The sequence below is a fragment of the Tenrec ecaudatus genome, chromosome 7, assembly GCF_050624435.1.
Source record: "Tenrec ecaudatus isolate mTenEca1 chromosome 7, mTenEca1.hap1, whole genome shotgun sequence".
Taxonomy (NCBI): domain Eukaryota; kingdom Metazoa; phylum Chordata; class Mammalia; order Afrosoricida; family Tenrecidae; genus Tenrec; species Tenrec ecaudatus.
Genome location: NC_134536.1, coordinates 75,847,029 through 75,867,675, shown reverse-complemented (window position 1 = coordinate 75,867,675; position 20,647 = coordinate 75,847,029). Strand labels below are relative to the sequence as shown.

At 41.0% G+C, this 20,647-nt stretch overlaps 1 non-coding gene and 1 pseudogene across 1 annotated transcript; one reads left to right on the top strand and one right to left on the bottom strand.

Annotated features, from left to right (window-relative positions):
- The first annotated feature begins 1,928 nt into the window (after positions 1-1,928).
- Positions 1,929-2,065, top strand: LOC142454005 (small nucleolar RNA SNORA66). Its single transcript, XR_012785544.1, has one exon. It is a non-coding gene; the product is annotated as a small nucleolar RNA SNORA66 (small nucleolar RNA).
- Positions 2,066-3,041: 976 nt separating this feature from the next.
- LOC142452399 (putative G-protein coupled receptor 33) lies at positions 3,042-4,050 on the bottom strand (annotated as a pseudogene).
- Positions 4,051-20,647: the final 16,597 nt, after the last annotated feature.

Below are 20,647 nucleotides of genomic sequence, written 5' to 3'. Positions count from 1 at the left end.
AGCAATACATATGTGTGTAAAAATGCTGCTAAACATATGATACTAATTTCTAAAAAAGACCTTCAAGCAAGGAAAACATTCAAATGATGATACAAAACCCAGAACTTAGCATGCTATTTGTGATCATTGCCACTGATATTAACGTGGTCATCCATGAACTGGAATGTGCTGGACAGCAATGAAGATTGGTGTGTTAGGCCAGAGTGATTAGAGAAACAAGTTTGGTGACTCATATATGTCAGAAAGAGGTTGCTATCAAGAAGACTTACATATCAGGAAAATATCTGAGCCCAGTTCAACTCAAGTCCACAAGCCTAATACTAGCCCATGAGTCTCTCTTTAGACTCACACAGTCACATACAGTGATGCAGAACACAGGACTATCCCAGGCCGGTGGGTGTAAAGTTTTATGGATCCAGTGATGGTGGCTCTGGCAGGTTTGAGTGACTTGGAAACAGGAAGGTGAAGGTAGACAGAGAAGGGGAGGTTCCCAGGATCCTGCTTATGATAAAGCCACACCCACAGGGAGACACCATCAAGCTGTGACTTGATGGACAGGTTGAAAACCACCCCTACACGTTTACATAGTCTTGAGGTTGGCATGAAATTGTGTAACTACCACAATCAGCAAAACAACACACTCATGGGCATCCCCTGATGTTCCTGTGTAAAAAAAAATTGTTTACTAACTAAGCCCGTCAAGTAGTATCATTTAATCATATTCCAGGGGCTAAGATGTAACTGAGGTTAGTGACTTTACCACCTCGCTCCATTTAGTTAGGCTTGTAAAGAATGCCTTTTAATTCAGGTGCTACTTTTAATGTGCAGTGTTAACATAACCATCAGATAACCATTCTTAAAGCAAATGAAGGGTTGTTTGCCTCAGAATGATTGAAGCAACTTCTTTTATTTCCACCTCACTTCTCCATGTGTCATTACTTTCTAGTCCTGTTCAGTGCACCCATCTTAATACCTAGTACGCAGAAGAACATCAGTCGCTCTTGGTTATAGTACATTCTGACGGAATGGTTTGACTGTTTGTTTTGGAGACCACTATTGCTCTGGCTCTACAGTGAAACAAACCATTGAAATGCCAACACCAGATGCTTTGAAACATCTTTAAGAATTGCCATTTGTACAACTATTCTAAACATGATTGGACTATTGAATGGTATGATGTGTGAATTATATACCAATGACACTGTTAGAAAATAATTATCAGGATAATGTTTATATATGTTTAGGAGATGTGATTGGTATGTTTATTGTGCCCACCTGGCCAATAGGAACATGCAGGATTAATCAGGTAGCAGTTTGATTGGAGGGCAAAGAGATAAATGACTCAGCAAGGCCTGCCCCTCTCTTTCGCTATCTGGTGATTAGACCAGAATGCTCTGCCTCAACTTGTGAGCTACACCACCTGTGGGACAAGCCAACCCGTGGATTATGTTTCTGGAGCTTGAGGTTCCTTTAAACCTGCTTCTCCATATTGCTGGTGTGTACATCGCTTGAGCTTGAGACTGATGGATCTGATCGTCTTGCATTGCTTGAGTTTGATATCCCATCTGGCCTTGTTTGCTAAGCTTCTGAACTGCTGATTATTGGTGGCCTGCCCTGTTGTTTTCTGCTTGTGGTCAGACTGTGCCTGTATTGCCCCAGGGAAGACATAGCTGTCTGCTTCCTTGACCTTGGACTGGGCAGTCCTCCTGAGTTGAAAGACTTCCAGTATATTAACTGTTCCACAGAAGTGAGTTTAACTGAGCCTTCTGTTCTGCTGTGTGGACTACCCATATATACTTGAGTACAAGCTGACCTGAATATCAGCTGAGGCACCTAATTTTACCACAAAATCTGCATTAAAAATGTGCTGAAAAACCCAGCTTATACTCGAGCATATGCAGTAATTAGCTATTATATTCCTACATGCTGTATAAACTTCTATAATCATAAATGTCCTCATGATGTTGCAGAAGCAAGGGGAACCAGGTTTGCTAAAGTCATTGTGGGGATAGTATTGGTTCAGTCTCAGGGACTGCTGAGGTGGCCCATCTTTCCTCCTACAGTAAAAAAGCCCTGGCTTTGTTTCTCTAGAGAGCCCTGCCTAACGGGAGCTGTGAGACAAATTCTTCAAATATTTATTGTGGTAGCGGTGTGAGCCAGATCTAGTGCTTTATGCTCAAGTTGAGACGAGATAAAGCATTACTAAGTGCCTTGGCCCTCATCCACTCACCCAAACGTCATGGCTGCGTAAATGAAAAGTGTTCAGTGCTGTTCTGTTGGATTCAAGATTCCAATTCCCTGCTACTCTGCGTACAACAGAACAAAACTACGCATGTCCAGCTCGGCAGCATTCCCGCAACTGTTGTTATGCAATCAAAAGCACCACGTGTGAATGCCACAGTCAAAGCACTTCCCCGTCTTATCCTAAGGCAGTGGTTCTCGACCATCCTTTTTTAAAAATTTTATTTTCAAGACATTTATTGTTATATTAGACGGACATATAACAAGGTCGAAATGTGTGGCCCTTGGTGCAATAAGGCTTGTTTAGAATTGCTATCCCAAGTGGAGAGAAAATGTTCTGAGAATGATGAGGGCAATGAATGTACAAATGTGCCCCACCCAATTGATGTATGCGTGGACAAGAGCTGCATGAGCCCCCAGTAAAATGATCCAAAAATTTTTTCACTAGACAGGAAAAACAAACAAACAAAAACAAAAGAATTGCTATCCCCTAAATATAAAGGAGCTGTAAGAATGAGATTTCCTTCTCACTTGGATCTGGTATGAATTAAAAAGAGGGCTGAGGAGCTGGTAGTATAGCTTTATAATTCAAAGGTGAAGAATTATATTTACAGCATCACTTATTTGTTTGTTTGTTTATTTATTTATTTAGCTTTCTTAGAGCCCTCTTTAATACTCATAGATCTAACTAAAGTACAGCTTAGCCATCACTCTCATGTATGGGGTTAGATAGATAGATAGATAGATTGCTCTCATGGAAGAATTAATACAGCATCCATATTTGCCAAAGGATCCACAGTTTAAAACATAGCTCCCGAATTTAAGTTTTGTGTCCTTTCTGGAAACGAATCCTCACTGAATGATGACTCAAACAGGGCAAGAATGGGCTTCTTGTAAACCTTTTGGAAGTTCTCCCTGATAAAGAGGTAGCGTGTGGGGGAAAAGACAGCATTGAACGAAGTGGTTATCACTAAGCATCAGAGCAAACTGAAAGCATATGGAGCGGTCCTGAGTGAGAATTAAGCCCCGGAGGATCTGTAGGGCAGCCAGCACACACGAAGAGACGATGGCAGTGACTTTGAAGGGTTTGCTGGGCTTCACCAGGCCCTTCTCTTTGATCTCGTGGGCTACTCTCCCATACCAAACGGTGATGATGAAGAACGGCAGAAGGAAGCCCACCGAGGAGCGGCTGGTGAAACAGACCACATGAACCCGTTTCCTCAGTGTCCGTATCTCTTCGCTCTCTCGGTTAGGAGACACAGCGTCGTTCTTTGGACAGATCAGGGTTCCGCTACGGTTACCATGTGTCTCTCTGAAAAGCAAAAAGGGAGTGCCGAGGAGCGCCGCAAAGGTGCAGACTCCCAGGATGACGCTGGACGCCCAACGGGGAGCGCGGTGCTCATGCGACCACACCGGGTGCAGAGTGAGAAGGTAACGTCCGGGCTGATGGCGGAGAGGAAGAAGACAGAGGTGTACATTCCCAGAGACGATGTACAATCGAAGATCTTGCACAGGGCCGTCCTGCAGTTCCAGTGGTTGTCCTGAAGGTAGCTGGTGGCCATGAAATGGGAGAATCAACGTGGAAATAAAATAGGAAAAAATGAGCTGAAAGAATAAGAGCACGTTGACTGTCCTTTTCCTTTTGAAATGTAGCACCCAGAGATAGAAGCCATTGGTGGTGATGCTTATGATAAACGCCGTGAACAGAGGGATGGCAACTATGGCTGCGGGGGGAGCCGGGGGAGAGGGGCCGTTTCCTACTGAGGGAGAGGCGTTCATGGGGTGACGCAGAGAGTTGATCAGCTGCATAACTTCGTGTGTACTTTCTCAAAGCCGTCTCTGAACTTTTTGAGGGTCCCCTCTGTGTTGACCTCAGTGTGCTGATTTTCGCCTTGTTGGCTTCACTCTGCATCTCTCCGCTCCTGGATGACCATGATCTTACCAGCCAGGTCTGCACACAGCATGGGCCGAGGCAAGGTGGGGCAGAGACCCGGCAGGAGGCTGGAGACACATAAAACTATTTTCGCTGCTACTTCATAACTGTAATTTTGCTATTGTTCTGATTTGTAATGTAAATATCTGATATGCAGGATGTATTTTCATTGCTAGAAATTGAACATAATTCAAGTCTAGTTATTAATCACAAAACATATGTCATTATATATTGTGAAATATTTATTTCTAATGACAAATAAATGAAATTTTGTCTTGAAGCATCGTGTATCATGGGGAACAGTCTTCACACCGGGTACTCATGTGTGGGCATGCCTGGGCATTGGTGGACATAAGAAACCCGCCTGGAGAAGGAGAGAGAAGGGGTGTTTCAGTTCCTAAGACCATCGGAAATATGTGTTTTCTGACGGTTAGGTGACCACTGTGAAAGGGTCATTCGAACCCCACAGGGGTAGCATACCACAGGCTGAGAACCTCTGAACTAGAACATGTATCAAACTCTTTAGAGGGTTTGGACAGAGACTAATTGCTGAGCCCAGCTTCAGAATTCAGATTCAATTGGTCTGAAGCAGGCCTTGCAATTTAACGTCCAATAAATTCCTAGGTAGTTCTGCTGATTCGAGGACCACGCTTCTTTGTGAACCGCTGGTCTATCCCAGTGGTTTCCACACGGCGCAGTTCTGCCCGTTGGACATTTGGTCATGCCTGCAGACATTTCTGGTTGTCACACTATGGAAACTACTAGGATCTTGTGGCTAGACGTCAGGATGTTACTGAGTAATTTACAAAACCTCTCCCACACCCCAAAAATGATCCAACCCAGATATCATTAGTGTTGAGCTTGCGAGCCGCTGGTTTAGTGGTATTTTCGCAGGTGGGACATGTGGAAGGTCACATAGCCGCTGAGTGATAACAGGTGCACTAAGGAGTGGACTTGACGCGAAGAGAGCAAGTAGATGGGATTTGCCTCAGATGCTTTCTATAAAATAGCTTCACACTCTTAACGACCACTCATTTCCTCGCTTGCTCTCTACCCTGCGGAGCTGATCTGAATCAAAGGGTTCGTTTGAAATCAATAGACACTGTATTCTCCGTGGGAAAGGGATGAAAAGGAACAAGCTCTCTGAGTTGATTTAACTAAGGCTGCTCAGCCCGTTCCTTTTGATGGAACTGTAGGTTAAAGGAGATGATGCCATTGAGTTGGCACCAAAAAGGCAAAACAAAACAAAAACATACCAATGAACGACTCTGAAGGGAAACACAGTTAATAATAGATGAAACTCTAAAACTGCCAAACAGACTGATTTAAAGGCTTCATACAGCTATTTAGACACTCTTACTCAGCAATCTGACACTTGCAGCCTATAGTGTAAACTGAAATAAGCAGTTTCCTTACTTCCTGCTGCATTCACAGCAATCAAATAATTGTAATAACTCCAAGCCTGGCAAAATATTATGAAACAGTAGAAATCTGACAGGTGAGATTTTTCTCAGACTGGAGAAAATATTGAATTACTTTAAGTTCTAGAGGGTGGAAAATAAAGTATGTAAGTGTCTTTTAAAAAACCAACAAACCAAGTGCTGTGTAAAATAGGCCACATTTTAGTGAGACTTTTTAAAAGCACTGATTATGAAGCAAGGTACAAACTAAATACCATATTGATGAAATCTTCTATGTGCTCCAAGGAAAGCAGATGCTTGACACCCCCCCCCCAATAAATAATAATAAGAAATATCCAGTGCTGGACCAACCACATGCTAACATTTCTGAAGGGGACCCCTAACATCTTTTGAAGGCAACACTAATTTGATCTTAATTCCCCCGCGTCCCATCATTCAATAGAAAGGTTAAACCCAAATCCAATTGTTGAATCAATTATGGCTGACAGCGGCCCTGCAGGACAGTGTAGGATACTCCCTAGGGTTTCCAAACCACACGTTTTTACGGAAGCAGACTGACACACCTTTCCCCTGCAGAGTGGCTCATGGGGAACCACCAAACTTCGAATTGGTAACCTAGTACTTTAATCTGTTTGTCATTAGGGTGCCCTTAGGGCAGCGGTTCTCAATTTGTGGGCCACGACCCCTTTCATAGGGGTCACCTAAGACCATTGGAAAACACTAATACTTCACCATATATACTTACATATTGTTTTGTGATCAATTACTATGCTTTAATTATGTTTGATTCAATTTGTAACAATAAAAATACATCCTACATATCAGATATTTATGGTACGATTCCTAACAGTAGCAAAATGACAGTTATGAAGTAGCAGTGAAAGTAATGTTATGGTTGGGGGTTACCACCACATGAGGAACTGTGTGAAAGGGTCACGACACGAGGAAGGTTGGGAACCAATGCTCTATAGAACAGTGGGGGTTGTTGGGTGCTGATGAGTTGACTATAGCTCATAGGGAACCCACGTACAACCAGAGGAAACACTGCCTGGCCCAGCACGATCCTCACAACTGTTATCTTAGAGCGCATTGTCAAAGCCACTGGACCGATCCAGGTCACGGAGTGGCTTCCTCTGTTTAGCAGCTCATGCCTGAATAGGTCGTAGATTCTATACACCAGTGAACGGTGGACGCCAAACGCACTGCCATGGAGTTGAGACCCCTCCTAGGACCCTCGAGGACCCTGTCAGATTATAGCACTGAAACTCGTTACAGGAGCAGAACGCCTCAGCTTTGTCTCCTGTGGAGCGGCTTGCGGTTTCAAACCACCCACCTTGCAGTAGCAGCCCGAATCTAGGCCACCACACCACCAGGCTGAAAGGTAGGGGGACAGAATCCTTCCTGGGGAGGAAAAAGGACAGCCAAAATGACCCCACCAGCCAGGAACTCTACTATGCGCTCCGTTAAAAAAAATGTTTCTTATGTCCACCAATGCCCAGCGAAGTTAGGTCTCATCAGAGCATGATCAGCATCTTTACAATTTTAGATGAATACAGATGCTATCGTTAGTTTCTGTTGAGTTGACTCCAGCTCCTGGGGACCTAGGCAGTGTTTCATACTGTTATGCATACGGGCACTGCCAGTCAGAACCAACCCAGCACCCACAAAAAAGTAGATAGTTGTGTTAGGGAGGGTTCTCTAGGGAAAAAAACCAGGACACTTATGATTAGATAGATAGGTTTATACAGCAAGAAGGAATGTAACAGCGAATTAGTCCACACGGCAGTACAGAGGTCCCAGTTCAACTCACTTTCATGGACAGTTAATATACTGGAAGTCCTTCAACTCACATTGGCTGCAACATAAGGTCCAAGATAAGTAAGCAGACAGCGGAGCCTTCTCTCCGGCAAGGCAGGCAGAGTCTGCCCACAAGCAGCAGACTGCAGGGTGGATCAGCAACATTCAGAAGCTGGGAGCTTAGCAAAGCAGGGCCTGATGGGATCTGGAGTGCCAGCACGTGGACAGGATCCACCAGCCTCAAGCTCAGATCTGGAGTTCCAGCACGTGGACAGGGTCCACCAGCCTCAAGCTCAAGCAACGTACACACCAGCAGCATGACGAGGTAAGTCTTGAAAGAGCCTTAAACTCTAGTGACCTGATCCATGATTTGGCTTGGCCCACAGGTGGTATAGCAGACAGGTTGAGGCAGAGAAGTAGCCGAAGCAGCTGGTCTGATCACCAGGGAGCAAGAGCGAGATGGGATGGAAGCAGCTGTCTTTATTTATTTGAGTTGTTTTCTAATCAAGCTGCAACCTGATTAAACTCGGCTCACGTGTTCCTACTGACCTAGTTGGCACAACAAACCTATCACTGTAGCCATATACCAACTACTCCAAAAATAAAATGTAGACCACCGAATTGTAAACAGCACGCTTTGAAATTGTAAAATCAGCCTCACAATACGGCAGAAGACACCATGGAGAATCAGAGAACAAGTCTCTATGTCTGACCTTCAGTTTGAGACAATGAGAATCAATGCCATCCTCCCAATCATGACTGTGTTTGCGCCAATTGTTGTAATCACTTTGTTAAGCCATCGTGTGGTGGGTCTTCCTCTTTTTCCTGACGCTGTGTTACTAAGAATGATGTCCTGCTCCATGGACTGCTCCTTCCTGATAAGATGTTCAAACTAACTCGGTTGAAGTCTTTTCATCCTTTAAGGAGTAACCTGGTGGGCCCTCATTTAAGACCAATCTTCTGGCAGTCCATGGTACTCATGCAGTCCATGTGCTTTGCCAACATCATAATCCAGATACATCAGTTCTTCAATTGAGCTTTCAGATGCATAGGCGGTGATTGAAACACCATGGCTTGGGTCAGGCCCACCTTCAATCTCAAAGTCACATCCTTGCTTTTTAACTATTTCTGTTGTATTATTTATTTACTTTCCCCAACAGTGTTGTTGGTACAGCATTTACATATCATACAATTGAATAGTACAATCATTTAATCATCTCATGGGGAATTATACAATCACCACTTCAGCTACGTTAGAGGTTTCCTCCACTTTTTAACAGTTCAGAGTGAACTTTTGCAGCAGATTTGCCCACTGGGTGTTGTTTATGGACCCAAGTAAAATAAATCCTTGGAAACTTCAATCTTTTCTTCCTTTATCACGATGTCGCTTCTTGGTCCAGTGTGGGAAGTGGGTTTCTAAAGACCAGGACTAAGGCTGTGTAGTCGTTAATCTGCATCATTAAGTGCTTCAAGTCCTGTTCACTCTCAGCAAGTAAAGTTGAGGGATCCGAAACCTCAGGATGTTAGGAGTCTTCCTCCGATCCTGATGCTACCTTCTCCCCGCTCCTTGTACCGTCTATGTAGATTACTTGCAGATCATAAAGTTTGAATAGTATTATAAAAGGATATAACCCTGATTTTAAACCATACATAGTTATCATTTCTATCACCAAAGCCAAAACTGTCAGTTAGCTTTCCTTATTGTTTCCAATTTTTGCATCTCACTAATAACTATCAATGCATCTTGATGGTGTGTTTGATCAACTTCCATCTTGGGAAGAACCGTAGGTAAAAGTTGTTGATTTAATTGTCCTCGGCATTAGTAGTTTGTGCCTAAGGATGAGTAATAGCCATACCAGCTGTTCTTCCTTTTAAGTTCATGGATTTTATCCTGTCACTGACAGTGTTGTCCTTCAGTGTAGGTCTTGAAATGGTCTTTTGGATGATTAATGTGACTCCATTCCTCTTCAATTTGTCATTCCTGCTATAGTAGACCAGACAATTGTCCAATTCAAAATGGCTAATGCTAGCCCATTACTGAAAGCCTATAATATTGGTCGTCAAGCATTTTATTTAATTAAAAAATAGTATTGGCTTATTATGATTCATGTATTTATTTTTATATTGTTAATTAGGCCCAGGGTTTACATTGTAGAACATCAACTACACCCACCCCTGTTTCCTACCCCTTCCTTCCCCGAATTCTCTTCTCCCTTTTGTGGAGTCTCCCTTTCACCCAAGTCAACACCTGTCAACTCTCTCATCCATTGCTTCATCTCCCTTTGCTCTCCTGAGCTTGGTTATCTCCCATGTCTGCTCCCTTCAGTAAAGAAATATGGAACGTGCATGAAGTGGCATGTTATGCAACACTAAAAAGCAATGGTGAAACCATGAAGCACCTCATGATGTGAATAGACCTGGGGAACACTTATATGCGTAAAGGTAGTCAACAAAAGGCACATACTGTATAGGGCACAACCACGCCATCTTTGTCCAATTCTAATTTTCCGTGGTTCATACTTTGTACCTTTCATGTCCTGATGATGAATGGCTGTTTGAAGCTATTTCTTTCAATTTTGTGTTCCGTTACATTAGCAAATGAAGGTGCTGAAAGCACAACTCTACCCACAGCATTAAGATTGATCCCATTGTCACTAAAAGTATTTTGGTTTTAATCTTTTTCTCCAGTCTGTCTTTTTCACGAAAATCCCCTTTTTCTCTTTCTTGCTTATAGATAAAGTGGCAGGTACTTATATCATTGTGTAACCCATTTTAAAAAGCCTAATGATATTAAGCTAATATCATCCTATATGATGGGCTAACATATCTCATATTTTGGAAGTAGTAAAACTTACTTTATTTTCTTTTGAGAATTTAAAGTATTCAGATGTGTCTAATATTTAGTATAAACAACATTCTAGTAAAATCTAATTAAATCATCACACACATTCTGGATAGGCTGTTATTTTTATGGCTACAAAATAATAGTTCCGTCTCACTTTCAGAATATTTATTTTGAAATTACAGAAAATCATAAGAAGGAAATAAAATTACTCATCCTTTTAATAGCTAGAGAAGGATATTATCATTTCTGGTACATGCTTCTGTGTAGGAGGGGTGTCAGAATGTTTGAAGAAACATGGAATAAAAAGATCATGGAATTTTCCCATGACCTTTGTGAAGCCCTCACATAGTCGCCGCCTTCCTGATTTTAAAGTAATAGGTGTGTATTGAGGAGCCCTGACGACCCAATAGGTCAGTGTCAGCGGCTCATTGAAGGCTGCTCACCTGGAGCAGAGGCTCCTCAGGGGAAGACCTGGCAGTCTGTTTCCACAAAGATTACTGCCGAGGGAACCAGCTCGGGCAGTGCCACCTTGTCACACGGGGTCGCTGTGAACCCAAATGGACTGCAACACCCCCAGCAACAACATATGCTCATTTTGAAAGGATAGATGGTAGACAAATACAAACGAAGAAAATCAAACCCTCATCTCAGTTCCCTTGTGGACTACTTCTAGTCTATCCTTCTATATAGCTGAATGATTTGGTCTGAGGCTGAATAGTCCGCTTTGTATTTCAAGCCCATTCCTTAGTACTACAGTACCAGAATTTCCTACGCTATTAAGAACTCTAACTTTTAATGCTGTTTAATAGTCCTTTTGTGGAAAAATCTGTTACTTGACCATTGAGCTATTTGCAGTTTGTATTTTTATAGATATAAACTTTATTAACAATGCTGCTTTATGAACATTAATGCAGTTTTTCATGCACTTTGCATTATATCCTTAATGTCAGTTCTCTAAAGAGGAATTAGGGTCATATGTGCCTAGTTAATTCATGCTGGTAAAGTCATGTCTGCAGGATAAGAGGGGCCCTCATCTGACTATTTTCCTTGGAAGGTATATAGAATTCTCAACTTTTTGTAATTATTTCAATATAAATGAAAAAGAACCCTGGGAAAGTGTGCAAATGTAAAAATAGTGAAATGTATAGACATTCATTTCTCATTTTTTTCTGTGCATTGGTATTTTTATGTATTTCCTTTGAATAATTTTTGAAAAGGCAAATTCCATAGAAAAGATATACTTAATGTTTTCCTAGTTGATGATAGTTGTTCATGAATCAGACAGATATTTTAAACTGTGTGCCAACCCTCTTAAAAGGGTTTGTTCCACAGTCTCTCTTCGTAAAGTCCCCTACATAACTGAATGATGGAGAAAGAGCTCAGTAGATTAGTTAACTTACTCAATGAATATTTATTGTATGCCCTCTTGCCAAATGGGGCTTAAATGCTAGTGTACCCGATTCTTGTCGTTAGGATCTCACTGTCTGGGGAAGTGGTACCTGAGTCAGCCCATCATTATAATCCTGTGTGGGGTACGCAGCAGTCAAGTGTGCGTGATATTCAGGGCTCACAGGACAGTAAGTCACCCAGCTGGGAAGATGGGCAGCGGTGACTTGGAGGAGAAAATACTTAAACTGGTTCCAGAGATATGTAGCATTTGACCAATCTGAATGGAGGGCAAGGGTCAATTTACTTCTTTAGTCTCACTCTAAAAGATCAAAACTGTATTGCTGGATAAGAAATAACATTAGTTTTGGTAAAGTCAGCAAATTGGGCAAATTAAATTTATTTTAGACAGTGGCTTTATGGGAAAATAGGAAAACCTGGATTAGCATGAAATACCTTTGTCTTAAGTTACATTTTTAATCCTTTGTATATTTAACAGCAGTAAAACATTAAATTTTTATTTTATTTTTCTCTACCATAAAAGCAAACAAAAATCCAAATGCACTGCCATCGAGTCAATTTTTGACTCATAGAGACAGAGCAGGGTAGAACAGGCCCTGTCAGTTCCCAAGGTTGTAAATCCTTACGAGAGTAGAAAGCCTCATCTTTCTTCCAAGGAGTGACTGGTGGTTTTGAATGAATGACTTTGTGGGTAGCAGTCCAGTGTGCAACCCACTGCACCACTGGACGGCCTCACTATAGTGAAAAATATATATACTCATAAAAAATTGTGTAAATAAAGAAAATAATCCAGGTGTAATTAATGCTACCATTTTGTATATGTTTCTAGAGCCTTTTAAAACACATAAATACCTTTTAAAAATGGAATAATGTTGTGCATATAATCATACCATGTACTAAGCATATGACTTTTTATCCCATTTCTTCTATCTAGCATAATATATCACAAAATATTTCCCCAAATAGGCACAAGTTAATATCTGAAATAATTATATAATATTGCATGGATTATGGATGTGCCACAGTTTTTGAATAAATTTCCATGTTCTACTACACCTGAGTTTTTTTCTTTTCTTTCTATGAAAAACATTGCTTTAATGCATGTTATTTTATAGTCATTGTTATTAATTTCTTCCTTTTCTTAGGATGACTCCCTGGGTTAGATTGGACTTCAAAATGCTGGATAGCTATCATCAAGTTGCGCACCTAAGCATTTCTATCACTAAAAAAAAACCCTGTATCATTATTCTCCCATCAAGCAGTGTGAGAGAATAATACCAAATCTTACCCTATGACTCAAATTGCTTTTCTTGTCAGGGTAAATGTTATTCAGCTCAAAATAAAATCATCAGTGTAATAAAGTTCAATTATGCTTGTGATTAAATTATAAATAAATTGAGAAGAGATCAATACCACTGTGCTTTTGAATTCTCCCCTCAAGAATATTAAATGAAACTATAACAGATAAAATTGAATATCAATAAATAAGTAATATAATTTTATATATTCCTGGAAGATTCTCTTAAGACTTAATATAAATTTGTTTTTAAATCTGACATCACGATGTCTTGCTACTTAGAAACGTCCTATATTTAGAAGTGTTCATTATTTAATAGTAAGATCACTTTCCGATTTTTATCCCTGTAAGGTATTGCTCAAGGAGCCCTTGGGGCGCTGTGGTTCAGTGTTCACCTGCAAAACAGAAGGTACGCAGCTTGCACCACCAGCTGCTCTTCGGGAGAACTATATGACAGTCTGTTTCCTTTAGATTGACAGCCCTGGAACCCTGTGGGGACAGTTCTACTTTGTTCAATAGGGTTTGTATGGGTTGGAAGCAACTCATGGCAGCGGCTTTGGAAGTTAATGACTTTGTCCTCATGGAAGTTAAGCGACTCAACTTAGCTAACTCAAATCACCTTTCCTTTCATTGTTATCAACTGCTTGATTCCATGTCCTAAAGTCACTCCTACTAATCTCAAGGGAAAAGTCCTGGGGGTGCAATGGTGAAAGCACTCAGCTCCTAATAGAAAGGCACAGAATTCTGTGAGAAAGATGGGGCAGGCTGGTTCCACAAAGACACAGCCCTGGCAACTCAGTGGAGCTGTTTTGTGTCCTGTTGGGTTGCTAAGAAGCCCTCGTGGTGTAGTGCGTTACTTGGGCTGCTGGCAGTAAAATTTTTACATATTCCTGGATTGTTCTAGTTCAACATTTGGAACCTACCAGCAGTTCTATGGGAGAAAGACAAAACTTTCAGCTCTCATGAGGGTTTGCATCTTTGGAAACCCAAAAGGAGTAATTCTTTTCTTGTCTTATAGAGTCACCACAAGTCAGAATAGACTAGAAAGCAGTGAGTTGGTTTGTTCTTGTGGCATAGTGGGTTACGTGATGGGCTACTAACCACAAGGTCAGCAATTCAAAACCACCCACTAATCCAAAAGATAAAGATTAGTCTTCACAGTCCCACAAAAGAGTTACAATCTTAGAAACCTATAAGGGACAGTCTACTCCATCCTATCTGGTTGTTCCGAGTCGGAATCAACTCGGTGGCAGTGCATTTAAGTATGTATCAGAATTGACTCACTGTCAACATATTTTCCCATCTCAACGAACTCCCTGAAGTTTCCAGTTCAGTACTGAAGTGCATCACGTTGTTTAAAAACAAACAAAAAACCTGTAAGTTTTTTTTGTATTGACATAGATCAATTATTTACAACTAGTATGTGCTAGGTTGAGTTCTCTAGAGAAGCAACACCACTGAGGCTTGTATGTGTTGTATTTTGAAAGATTTATAGCAAGAAATGGCATACACAGTTGTAGAAATAGATAAATGCAGTTGGGTTTAAGTCAGGCTTCTTCTGCCTCAAGGCAGCTGATGATCAGGAAGCAGTATGATGAAACAGAGGCAGCAGGGGACACAGGTTAGTGGATTCACAGGTCTGAAGCCAGCCAAACGGATCCACTCTTGGTAGTCCACTGACAACTCCTGGAATCAGCAGGCAAAGCAGCTTGAGGAACAAGGTGCAAATTCCAGTTCCAGCAGAAGGTGAAGGGCCAAAGAGAATTTGACTCTGCTAATCTCTCACTTCTACAAGAAGGCTTATTGCTCAAGGATGTGTCATCAGGGTGCCACTAAGTTGAGCTCCGCCTCTACCCTTACTCACACTGTCTAGTTGATATAATCCCTAATTCATATCAAAGACTAACCATCCAGACTTCTTGGGGAATGAATAATTTTAAATAGGTTTTCTGAATCATGAATTATTGTCTCCTAAGAATAAACTGTTTTCAGAATTACCATATATACTTGAGTATAAGCCGACCTGAATATCAGCTGAGGCACCTAATTTACCACAAAAACTGCATTAAAAATGTGCTTATACACGAATATATACAGTACCTTTTATCATTTCTTGCTTTATATAAACAAACAGCAGGTTAATCAATTTATATATTGCATTGTGATGTTGCCTCCAAGGCCCATTGACCTTTATTTTCCTCATGATAATGGATTTCTTAATCTTCTGGTGAAAATTCTTGAGCCGGCTTTGTATTTTTCAGCTCTTTCTTGCTACTTCGCCATTGTCATTTATTTCTTATATTTCCTTTTTATTTCTAATGTATTCATCTTTATTTACCTACAGCTTCCTTATTTCTAATTTCCTGATATAGTTCCTGGAGAAATTAGCACCTATGTTAAGATTATACATCAATCTGGAGGAGAAAACAATGGGACTGACGGTTCCGAGGGGACATGGGAGAGGGGGATGCAAGGGAAAGGAAGTGTGTGTTAACAAACCCAGAGACAGGAACAACAAATGATCTAAAATCAATGGTGAGGAGGGTGTAGGAGGCTTGGTAGGGCTTGATCAAGGGCAATGTAACCAAGAGGAATTACTGAAACCCAAATGAAGGCTGAATATGATAGAGGTCTAAATACAAGTGTGTACATATGTAAATATATTTATACATGACAATGGGGAGATTGATCTATGTGCATATATTTATAGGTTTAGTATTAAGGTAGCAGATGGACAGTGAGCCTCAACTCAAGTACTCCCTCAATGCAAGAACACTTTGTTCTATTAACCTGGCATTTCATGATGTTCATCTTCCTGCTACAATCACTGGAGACAAAGCAGATGCATAAACAAATGTGGTGAAGAAAGCTGATGGTGCCCGGCTATCAAAATATATAACATCTGGGATTCTTAAAGGCTTGAAGATGAACAAGCAGCCATCTAGCTCAGAAGCATCAAAGCCTACATTGAAGAAGCACACCAGGCTGCATGATCATGAGGTGTAGATGTGATCAGGTATCAGGTATCAAAGACGCAGAACAAAAAATCATGTCAATGTGAATGAGGGGGAGTGCAGAGTGGAGAACAAAGCTCATCTGTAGACAATTGAACATCCCTTTAGAGAAAGGTTGCGGGGAGGAAACAAACCAGTCAGCATACAGTATAGCACCAATGAAACACACAACTCTCCTCTACTTCTTTAATGCTTCCTCCCCCCCCCCCACTATCATGACCCCAATTCTACCTTACAAACCTGGCTAGACCAGAGCATGTACACTGGTGCAGATCAGAGCTGGAAACACAGGGAATCCTGGACAGATAAACCCCTCAGGGCCAATAATGATAGTAGAGATACCAGGAGGGGAAGGGGAAGGTATGGGTATAAAGGGGGAACTGATCTACATCATGATATATGTATGATCTATGATTTATGTGTTATATATGATCTATATATAACCCCCTCCCAGGGGGACAGGCAACAGAAAAGGGGGTGAAAGGAGACATTGGTCAGTGTAAGACATGAAAAAATAATAATTTATAAATTATCAAGGGTTCACGAGGGAGGGAGGATAGGGGAGGGAAGGGAAAAATGAAAAGTTAATATCAAGGGCTCAAGTAGAAAGAAACAGTTTTGAGAATGATGAGGGCAACAAATGTACAATGTGCTTGACACAATGGATGGATGCATTGACTGTGATAAGAGTTGTCCGAGCCCCCAATAAAATGATTAAAGAAAAAAAAAGATTATACAAAGCAACTGTAGGCAAGAGCTGAAAGGAGAAATAGTAGCTGCTTCTTGAGTGCAGAACATGAATCATACTCTAAAAGCAAATTTTTTTTTATTTATAGATTTACCAATTTAGAAGTCAGTTGTGCTGAGTTCTGATTTTGACTTCTCTTTGCCCAAATGAAACGTCACACAGAAGTGGGTTTTAGGGCAGGCACAGAAAAGGCTTTTATACTTATATCCAAGTGAAACTTCACCTTCGGTTGCATCCCATTTGCCTCACTCCTGTGTTATTCTAAGTGCAGTGTGTCTTCTGCTGTGAAAGCCCATACGTGTGTGTTCATCAGCTCTTATGTTCATCCCCTCAAAACCCAGCTGGCTGCAATCACATTGATCCTGACTCATGGTAACTCTGTGGGACACCATCAGTGTCTCAGAGGTTTTCCAAGGCTGGATCTCTTATGTAAGTAGACTTTTCTCCCACAGAATACCTAGTGGGTTCGAAGCACCAACCTTCTGACGAGAATCCATGCCACCAGGATTCCTTCTGTTTCACCTAGTTCGCCTGTCAGAAGAAACCAGCCTCTAATGACTGCAGGGTCCATAGGCACAATTGTACGGTTATAATATATGCAGATCATAGTAAAGTCATAAAGAAAAGGAGAGATAGGAGAGGGAGTAAAATCAAGGCATCAGACTCATTTCATGGTGACATGCTTACCTCTTGGACAGCCATGATCTGTCCTGGCCCGTGCAGAGAGAGAGTCTTTACTGTCTTGGGATATATGTAGGTATCCATGAGACATGCATATTCAATAGTTATATATGTCACAAGGTGGGTGGTAACCACAGTAAAGTCCCTTAGCTCACAGGGGAGGAAACCTAATACCTGCATTGAGGGGAGGCATGAGGGGGATGCATGCATGGTGGGAGGAGATAACAGGAATGTCTGCTTCCACAGTGGTGATTCTTCACCTTCCTCAGGCCGCCAGCCTCGAATACAGCTCCTCATGTTGTGGTGACCCCCCCACCATAAAATTATTTTTGATGCTACTTCATTATGGTTATTTTGCTATTGTTATGAATCTAGACAACCCCTGTGAAAGGGTTGTTCGACCCCCACAGGTTGAGAAATGCCATAATTTACAGGCAGAGAGAAACAACCACGTGCTCACTTTAAGGCAGCATAGCTGTTAGGGGGGGAGTTGGTGGGAATGATATTTAAAGCAGGATAACGTAGTTGAACTTTATATCTAACTTATCAAAGTAGTGGCTTTCCTACCGTGGGATACTAGCTTTCCAGATTCCCTCTGTTATAAGTTAGGGAATCGAGTTCTGGTCATATTCCCCTCAGTGTCAGTTTCACACATTCGCACACATTTTAAAACCATATAGAATATATTTCAGAGGATTTCAGTTCATGGTTTAAAATGTACCCAATAGAAGAGAAGCACCAATCACATTATGTTAGTACAAACTAGAATATAAGGCATTCATAGAGTGCCCAGCTAGATGGATTAGACTACCTGCAGTTAGGGTCTTTGTTTGACTTTGACACCTTCTGCTACTCAGTGTGCACTGAGACTAAACTGTGATTTACTAGTCAATGCACCTAGATATGGGGAAGAATGCTTAGATAGAGGAATCGCTGTTTATGGACAAAATTTTAAAAGTATGTCTAATGGTATACAATATGCTAAAAATTTAATCTCCTAACCACAATTTCATAGTGACTGGGTTGCTTTTTGCACTTAATTTGGGGAGCACAGCTCTTACATGGCACAAAAATGTCATTTTAGGAAAAAGCATTAGAAGGAACTTTTGCTCTGCATGACATTGAAGCTCCTGCGCCACCTTCGGCCCCATTGCCAAAGGTGAGCCGATGATTTCTTGATAGGTAAGAAGTTGTTTATTATTGGACCCTCTTGACTAATTTGTTTTCCATTTCTGCTGAGAACAGGATAATGGCATATAATCTATCCATTTATTTTTATAAATTCATTTTGGTCCAGGCCTTGAGAAACAGAGGACCCTATGAGCCTCACAATTCTATTTTTAAAAGACCAACACAAAAGAATGGAAAGAGATGAGCATTTTCTCATTTAAATGATATATAAAGAGGAAGATTTTACTCAATTCGAGATTAAAGATGTTGGTCATTTTCTTCCTATCTGCAGCACGGTTGATGGGGAGCACTGACCTTCGGCTTTCTGCTTCCCATTATCTGCAGATATGCTACTTTCCTGTTTCTGAAAGAAATGCTTACCATATTATATGAAACCCCGACTGAGATTTTGTGATTAATATATGTATGTATATATTTAAAAGTATTACCTACATATTGATGTGGCTCTGGAGAATCCTTGTATTTTACTTTTACTGTAATTTGTAAAAATTATAACCTGAATACTTTTTTATTTGGAGGTATTATATACTATGATAATGCACAAATTATTTTATTGTGAGGCTTATGGGTGGTCATTTAATGATCACTCTTACCATTTTCATCCATGAATGTTTTTGATAAAAGGTGTGGAAATTAATTTTTATGTAGAAATAAACTAGGTATTGGGCAATGGTTTGTTTTATAAATACAGTCAAACAAGGGGTGAATGTTGGGAAGTATTTTATGCACTAATAGGTTTGAACAATGATTTATTAGGCCACTTACATGAAAATGTTTAAATATCAGGCTATATATCTGCTAAATATATCAGCAAACTGTGGAATTAATTATTATAATATAAAATCACAGCCTGTTAAGAGGCTATAACAGTATTTATAAATCATGCAAAGCATCCTTACCCTGATTGTATGACCATAAGAAGACACATATTGAATTGGGTTTGTGGCAGCAAAGATCTGTGGTAAAGAGTCAGAATGTGCGAACTCAGCCAGTGACTACTCCTGTCTTGGCCTTAGTTTCCTCATTTGTAAAATGGGGATTAAGGAGCCCTAGTGACTGTGTCCCTGAGTCTGAATTCACTAGATGGCAGTGTGTTAGTCTGGGTAGACTAGAGAAACAAATTCATAGATACTCATAGTTTTATATAAAAGACAACAGTACATTAAGAAAGCATCCCAACCCAGTCCAGTCCAAGCCCATAAGTCCGATATTAGCCCATATGTCCGATACCAATCTATAAAGTCCTCGTCAGACTCACAAAATACATGCAATGATGCCGAATGCAGGAGGATCACAGGCCAGTGGGTGGGAAGTCTTGTAGATCCAGTGGCATTGTAAGCATCTCAGTGATAGCAGGGGTCTCTACACGGCTTCTCCAAGTCCAGGGTTCTGTCTGCTTCAAGGTAGGTCCATGTGGCTTCTCCAACTCAGGGCACTAGTGTATTTCCATGTGTCTTGTCAGCTGCAATGTCTCCCAGAGAATGAGCAGAGAATCTCTTCTGCCTCCAAGGAAGAAAATCTAGATTTCCTAGAATTCTCAGGAGAAAACCATGCCCACACAGAGACCTCACTGGCTATGATCTGATAGACAGATTAAACTCCACCCCTTCACTCTTAATCTTCGCAGGTCCCAAATTGACACCAGATTATTTAACTAGCACAGGCAGTGAGTGAGCAACTCTTTGGACTAGACATTGGGCCGCAAACTCTAAGATGGGTTGTACAAACCCACCTGCCATTCCACAGGATAAAGTTGAGGCTGCTGTATTCTTTAAGACTTAGACTCCTTGTGGGCTTATTTACTTCCCTACTGGATGGCCGGTTGTTTATCTTTAAGCATTTAAGACACCTGATGCTATATCTTTTGATAGCCGGGCACCATCCACTCTCTTCACCACATTTACTTATGCACTGAATTTGTCTTCAGTGAACTTGTCAGGAAGGTGAGTATCAAAGAGTGCCAGGTTATTAGAACAAAGTGTTCTTATGTTAAGGGAGGTCTTGAGTAGAGGTCCAAAGTCTGTCTATCTTAATAGTTAACATATACATATATGTACATTGGCCTCTGTCCC